Source organism: Candoia aspera, chromosome 1 (genome assembly GCF_035149785.1).
Source record: "Candoia aspera isolate rCanAsp1 chromosome 1, rCanAsp1.hap2, whole genome shotgun sequence".
Classification (NCBI taxonomy): Eukaryota; Metazoa; Chordata; class Lepidosauria; order Squamata; family Boidae; genus Candoia; species Candoia aspera.
Genome location: NC_086153.1, coordinates 225,685,659 through 225,693,742, shown reverse-complemented (window position 1 = coordinate 225,693,742; position 8,084 = coordinate 225,685,659).

Below are 8,084 nucleotides of genomic sequence, written 5' to 3'. Positions count from 1 at the left end.
TGACATAGGACAGTGTTGTCCCCTCTCTAAAAATACGCATCTACTCAACAATCCAGCAAAAAAAATGAACTGCAATACTACTCAGAGTGTATGCTACAATATCAGATATTTACATCAAAGTAACAACTGTCCCATTAGTTCCTGTCATCAAAGCCAGAGTAGAAGAGAATATTTGACTCAAAACGAAAACTCTATTCCTTTCTGGAAATAGCTAAATGGGATTATATTTTTCCCAAATCACCTACATTTAACTAATTATCCCATTTATGATTTTTTAAGGAATATTACAGTGACAAATAATTTCTCCCAAACAGGAGAATGGATATTTTAATTTGTTCAAGGTGCTTTCAGTGGAGGACCCAAGATTTTAATTCATAATACTAGTGATAAGAGAACACCAAATGTCAGAATAATGACAGATTTGGAAGTGTAGATACAATGCATCCTTTTGTAAAATAGGTTATGTGAATGAAAATATCACTAAAACTCTAAAACTCCACATTCAGAAGCAGAGTTCACATATTGCATAAATGTATTAGCCCAATTTGTGAAGACAATCATTGTGATTTCTAAACCATGATTTATGACCCATGGTTATTTATAACCAGGTCATTGTGACTTGTTCAGCAGTGATTAAAACATACCATTTGAATGTGAACCACAGTGTGATGCAGCTGAATGAAGAATCCTGTTTTAGAAAGTACCATGAAGAAGAGGTAGTTAGAAGAGACATGAATAGCCGTTTGAACTCTGTTGTAAGATTTTTAAAAAGTATTGATTCTAATAGGTGAGTATGGCATGTGTATGTGTATGCTTGGCAGCAAAATGTATTGGGCTGGTACTGTTCACATTATACAATATCAAGAATACATTTAATGCCAGATGAACTGGGCACTGGCACACTGATTAACCTATAATAAGGTTAGGATTAGGCAAAGAGAGGGAGATTGCCCTTTTTCAGTGGTGCCAAGTACACAGGTTGAAGAGTTGCAAAAATTTCCATTGGTGGATTGAGAATGGAGCTAATAACCATTCACCATGAAAATGCTGTTGAGTCTGTGGGAGATGTTTAATCTGACTTCATCTATTTGAAGAAAAGAAGTGTGATGGATGCAGTGCCATCTGATGCAGCAAAGAGATACCAAAAACCATTACTCTTTTCTGCCCTCTAGTAATTGTCTGGAGTTTTTCAGCCCAGATATGGTCATCCTAACTTAATCATAGTTTAGTAAAAAAAAAAAAAAATGCATGGCAAAGCTCAGATTACAATACAATATCTATTTGCAGAGAAAATACTAACTGTAAAAGTTCGTTGCAGAATAATTACAGATTTAGAGAATAATATCCATTGACATAAAGCCAGTTTAACTTCCATACATTCCAAAACCATTTTCTTAGCATACATTCCCCGTAATGTACAGTACAGCAAAAAGGATTAGTTAAGACACATCCTATTGCTAGAATCTTTTGAGCATGAAGATTCCGAGTAACAGTTCACCAGTCTAGCGATTCCAGATATCTAGGGCCTATCTCCTTCAACAGTTTTTTTTCTGAAATTCTTTCTCACTTGATTCTTCATGCCAAGCCACTTTTTTGAAAAAATCATGGCTTACTAAGTTAACCGCAGCTGGCTGGGTTTGCACAACGTGTTGCATACTCTGCTATGAACCACGGGTTGCAAACCACAGTGGTTCACAAAATATGCTAAGTGCAAATAACGGAAATCATATTCTTTGGCCTAATATGTGAGTCAAGCCTTACCTCTGTTTGGCTTCTTTGGACCGGACAGGATTATTTCCCAGTCCTGACCTGTCCCTGATTTTCTCTTGATTATGTTATCAGAATGGTATATACAGTCCACCTTCCCTTAAGCTCTCAAAGGAGAGAGATACAAGTGTTACATTATGTCATGGCTCCATGTATGGGGTTTTATATGACTTCTACACACCCATCTTGGGGGGTGGGGGAAATTTCTCTAGTTTTACACAGTCCATATTCTGTGTGGTATTTTGGTTAGAGTTATTTATCTGGGCTATGAAAATCCATTATATGGCAGGAAATAATTTGAATGTTCTGTATCTTTTTGCTGCCATCTAATGGTCATCCATATTTTTTCAGTCCAGATGTCACGCCCTCTGGGAGCTGCCTGAACTGGAAGTGATTCTTTTCCAAGCATGACTCTCACAGAGTTCTCTTTAGCAAGATTTATTGAAAGGGGTACAAAACTCTAGCAAGTAAACTAACTTTCCACTTAGAACCAGTATTTGTTGCTCTTTAGGGCTGCAACTTCTTGAATCTCTTTCTCACATCCTCACATGCACAAGAGGGAAAGCAACTTTCTGTTGTGGTAACAAGGATGTCTGCAGCTGGCCATGGGCACCTGCAGCTCTGGCTGCTTTAGTCAAAATAATGAAAGCAGCATCGTACTGTTGCACCTCAAGCTCTGTTCCTTTTGAATGCGCATGTGATGTCATGACACAGACGCAAAAGCCGAAGGGCGTCCATTGCAATGGTGGGATTCTGCTTTCATCACATTTACTGGTTTGATCCCTCCTGTGGACATCACTGCAGCTGGTTATTTACGTAACAGTACCTTGAATCTTTATCAGATTGAGAACCAGTTCTTACACCAGGTAGAGTAGCTTGCTGCAAGTCAAGGATTGTAACATTTTTTCCCAAGCACTGAAGTCTGGGACTCATAAGACCGCAGACACAGTCATTTCCAAGATACCCAGTCAACTGTTACCCAACAGTTTTTTGTAAAAAAAACCCTCACATCCTCCTCATCTGCTGTAAACTGTTGACATCAGCTTTACAGCACAGATTGAAAGATGCATCTTAGAAGAGTAAGGTGCTGTGATTAGCAGGATAATTTTCAAAAGAAAACAAAGCTTCCCAGGATTCCCCCATCAATTCTGGGGGCTAGCGTAGCATGTATTCATACAGCCAATTTTACAAATTGGTCACAATGTACAGGAACTGTAGTATTAGAGCCACCATATTTCTCAATCGGTGTCCCCAGGAGGCAAGGTGCTATTGTGTTTATGGCCTGAATGTCACTTCCTTAGAGTCTTGAGAAATATTGTTTAATTACAGCACACATACCAGTGTTAGAAAGTGGGGAGCAATGAATTAAAAACAATCTACCATAACTTAAAAGCAATGTAATAATGATTAGTAATAAATACAAATAATATTTGAAACTACAGAACTGCTAAAACTCCATAGAATATGGAGCTAGTGCAGTTGCTCAGGAGGTGAATACCTGATTTCCACAAATAAGAACTCAGATTCATTTTCTGATGTATCTACTGCATCTGGAAAACATCTGTCTGAAATATCTGAAGCCCTGGAGAGTAGAGGTTAGTCACTGTGGATAATAATGAGCCAATTTGGTTTCAAGCTGGTTCCTATGTCCCTCTGACAAATACAGAATTTTGTCATACTATGCTATGTAGCTGTGTATTAGACTGCACTTTCAGGCACAGTTGTAGGGATGGTTTCCTTTAAAAAAAATGCTTCAAAAAGCATGCAGAGCATAACTTTTGGAATTCTTTCCAATCCTTTTATCAGCAATAATCCCCCCCCCCCAATTTTGAGAAGCATGGGGAGGGCTGCATATTTATTTAATTAATTTATAAATTTATCATATTTATATGGCCATCCATCTCACAAAATGTGGCTCTGGGCGATATACAATAAAAACTAAAAATAGCAATATTAAAAAATTGACAATTAAAAACATTAATATTATGATTAAAAGGTAAGGAGAGAGCATTAGATATGACAAACCATGGAGTCACCTCATCCACTCACCACTCCCTTGGGACCCCAGGCCTGTTGGCACAGCCAAGTTTTGAGGGACTTACAGAAGGTTGGCTCCACTCTGCGTTATGTGAGCCAGGGGGAGGAGGAACAGAGGCTTATAATAGGCACCATCATTCCAAGCCATTGCCCACCTGACTGTCTCAAAAGCCTGCATTGGGGGGAGATGGGCAGTGGTGAAATTTGGTAAATAAATAAATAAATGGATTTTTTTTTTCCCCTCCACAGCCCCAAGCCTGATCTGGTCCATTTCTGGACTCAGTCTTTCCTTTGCTGGCTTCTCCCCCATCCTGTTCTGTTCAGTATTTGGAGAGTTATTGTGCTGATAGATGAACAGGGTCCTGCCCCCTTTATATTACTTTTTCCAACATTCTGGTGGGTTGGAAAGCATAAAAAGAGGCATAGTTAGAACATTTTTGAGGGAGATGGGCGGTGACAAAATTTGAAATATAAACAAACAAACAAACAAATAAATAAATTTTCAGCAACCTCCCCAACCTGGCACTTCCTGTTCTATTGGGTCTATAATTCCCCAAATTCCTGACAAAATTGTACTCTTGATGTATTTGGAGAGCATGTGGTTGGAGGAATCAGATGTGGAAGGCTTAAAGTTATCCCCAATTCTTCTGAAACACTTTACTCCACTAAAGGAATATAGCCCCAAAGATTTTGAAAGAGTAGGCCTACCAGAACTGGGCTGCAACAATCCATATAACCATTAGATGACACCAAAGAATTAAAGTTAGAATTATGCTTCCATCTATTGGTTGTCCAGAGTTTTGCAGCCTCGATCTAGGAATCATTTCAAAGAGTGAGGGAGCGGGAAGCACATTCAGATTTGCAAGATTTTGGTACTATAGCTGTTACCAAAAAAAGTAGTCCTGATCTAACTTGTAGGGATGTAGTGTGAAGAAGGAATGGCCTTGAGGGACAAGAGGAAGAGCTGCTATCAAGAGAAAAAGTCAGATAAAAGAAACCCAAGTCTGGGGCAGAACCTGAGAAAGACAAGCACCTCCCTAGTTCACCCAAAGATAAAGGGAGGGAGGGGGAAGCACATTCAGACTTGCAAGGTTCTGTTACTATGGCTATTACAATAAAAGTACTCCTGACCTATCATGGCATTGGTTTCTTAGTCTGGTCTACCTTGTAGGGTTGACATCAGTCTTGCAGGTCTGTCTGTGCTTCCCTTTTTACTTTATCTTTGTGTGAAGCAAGAAGTGGCTCGTCTGAGACGTTTTCTCATTATTTTCTTGGCTCAGGCTCAAGGCCTGCTTATCTGATCGTTGCCTTGGTAGCGTCTGTTCCTCCTGCCCTTCAAGGCCATTCCCTTTCCCCTCTACGTTATTTTCCATTTATCAGCTTAGCTAAACACTTGATGCTACCTCAAACTCAGGGGGATTTCCTTCTAAGAAGACAATGCAACTTCCACTTGCCCGCTTGCCTGATGGGCTCCAGATGCACTGGAGTGCAACTTCCCTCATCTCCCAGAGCTAGGCAAAGCTGAGAACTACCGGTGATTAATTATATACTGCCTTTTACAAACACGCTTAGTTTTAATGGGTGGTAGGCAGTTTGACAGAAAGAATTTTTTTCTCTTTTTCTCAAGCAAAATGAAGGTCCTCTCCCCAGTGTTACCGGCTAGGCATGCAGTTCCCAACATCCATCCCATGCATTCTAACAGGAAAGAACTCCTATTTCCCCCCTTAAAAAAAAGCATGCTCTTATTCATTTGCAACACATAGATGCAGTTGCCTCACATTTATCTAATTTAGCAACTAAGATTTGTTCAGTGACATCATTGGTATGTTAACACACGTTACCTCCTTCTTGGGTCCAGACATTGTGCTTCCCTTCCAGTAGCTGCTGGCAGCCTCTTACTTAAGAGAATAAGAAGCTTCTGCAATGGCACCAGGAAACCTGTAGAGGGAACAAACAGTTGGCTAAGAGCTTGCACCATTGCACTCAGTTACTTAATTGCCCAGTTAGACAAGAAAAAGCTAGATAAAGGATGCAATGGATGCATACTTTTCTTTCCTGCAGGGACTGATGAGTGCTAGTTGCAATCTGTTTGAGGATTGCTCCCCACCCTGCTCTATACTCCTCTCTACCTCTTCCTCTGATGCCTTTCAATGGGAAATTGCAGAAGTTGTGGCCTTTTAGGTATTGCAGGATTCTAACCCCCCTTCAGCCCTAATCATTAGCCAGGTAATTTGGGACTTACAGAAGTTGGAACTGGACTCCAACAACATCTAGAGTCTTAGAATCCCCATCCCCATCCTTACGGCAGCTGGTGGAAATCTTCATCTGGTGATTTCTGCAAATCCAGCCACTGTTAAAAGGCTCAAGGGTAGAAGGCTGTTGTTTCTCTTCTAGTACTGTCAGCTACGGGTAAAGTGGAAAATTCATAATTCAGTGGTAAACAATAAACCAGGGTATCGTGTCACATTCCAGCGAGAGGGCAGAGGGATCAGCTCTAGGGCAGCTATTCCACCAAGGTGTGACAAAGGGAGAACAAACTGGAGGAGTTGGTTCTGCTACATTAAGAGATCCGGTGTCTTGGACTCCCTTCTTCTCTCATTTGTCACATGGCAGAGATAACTTCCATCAGGCTTCCTGTAGTATTTTGATCTCAGGTGATCACTATAAGAACTGTAAGAACTTTTTTTGGAGGAGGAAGAGGAGAAGGAGAAGTGGGAGGAGGAGGAGGAGGAGGACTTGAACCATTTTTAAACAGGGAATGGAGGTTGATGCCTTTTAACCTCTTTTCATAAAAAAAAAGTCAGAGAAATATCTGTAAGCTGAATATCTGTATCTATCCAAATCTGATACAAAGAAGTGAAGTATGTTAATACCTTATCGGTTTTAACAGGAAGCAAGTAAGCACAAAGTTAAAAAGGGCTTTTGAAACAACTTAACGTTTGCCAAACAACATGTCACATGTACCAAGCATGTTCCCAAGAGTATCTACTCACAACCAACAGACCTTTTTCAATTGAACTTACATCCAGGGAATATGGGGTTGTGTCCTTGACCTTTCAGATGGCTGTCTAAACAGAGAATGCTATTTAAAATGCCATTAATGACCATTTTGTTTCTGGCAGGTGGGAATTATGGTATGAAACATGAAGGAGGGAAGCTTGATTCTTGGTGCCAAAAGACAGATCTGCTGTCATCCCCAGCAACAAGCTCTCCTGATGTCAAAGACATCCTTTGCCCTTTGACAGCAGAATGGTTGTTTTTTAATTTTTTTTCAAACCCTTAGATATGTATAGATAAATACAATACAGTATACAATTTTGACAGTGTACCATTTTTGTTACTTTTTTGTTTTTCTCAGTATTTCTGCAATTCTGTAGATGGTGGATATGTGTTATTTGGGCTCTTCAAGAAAGATATACCCTCCCCCCCTTTCTTTTGAACAGCATACTGTCTAAAATTAGATCCCACCCTAGTTGGTTTTTAGGAAAGCCATTGAAACATGACTTTTCCAAAGAGCCTTGGGTATGGAATGATTAGGAATAGTGAGTTACTCTTGCTATGGGTGATTTTTGTATGATATTTTGGACGTTCCTTGAGCATCATGGGAATGATTGTAATTGCAATTTAGCCATCATTTTAAAAAATTGTTCTTAACTTTCTTACTGTAAGCCCCTAGAATTTTCTCGTCATATAAGCCCTAGTAAGCAAGTAAAATAAATGAATATTAATCAGCATAAAATAAACCTAATAAAATAATAAATAATTTTCATTTTAATTTATGTTATTTTTTCCATGAAAGCCAAGGGCCAAACTCTATAAAGCCAGAGCTTTAATGAAATCTCTTTTCATATCCTTCCAACATTAGGTTATAATTTGGCTTGCTTTTATTAATAAAAATAATTTATATTTTGCTTCTTAAAGGTCTATTCTCTATACCAGAGGTCCCCAACCTCTTTGGCACTAGGGACTGGTTTCGTGGAAGACAATTTTTCCACAGACCGGGGGTGTGGGGGGGATGGTTTCGGGATGATTCAAGCACTTCCTTTTTCCTGACCTTTTATTCTTTTTTCTTCACACCGTTTGGAGATAGCAGCCAATGGGCTTGCTTTCTTTTTGGCTCTGTTTCTAACTGTCAAGCTGGGCTCTGTTGCAACTTTTCTGCCGTTGCTGCAGAGCTCAGCCCACTGCTCACCTCCTGCTGTGCGGCCTGGTTCCTAACAGCCACAGACCAGTACCGGTCCGCAGCCCAGCAGTTGGGGACCCCTGCTCTATATTATTCT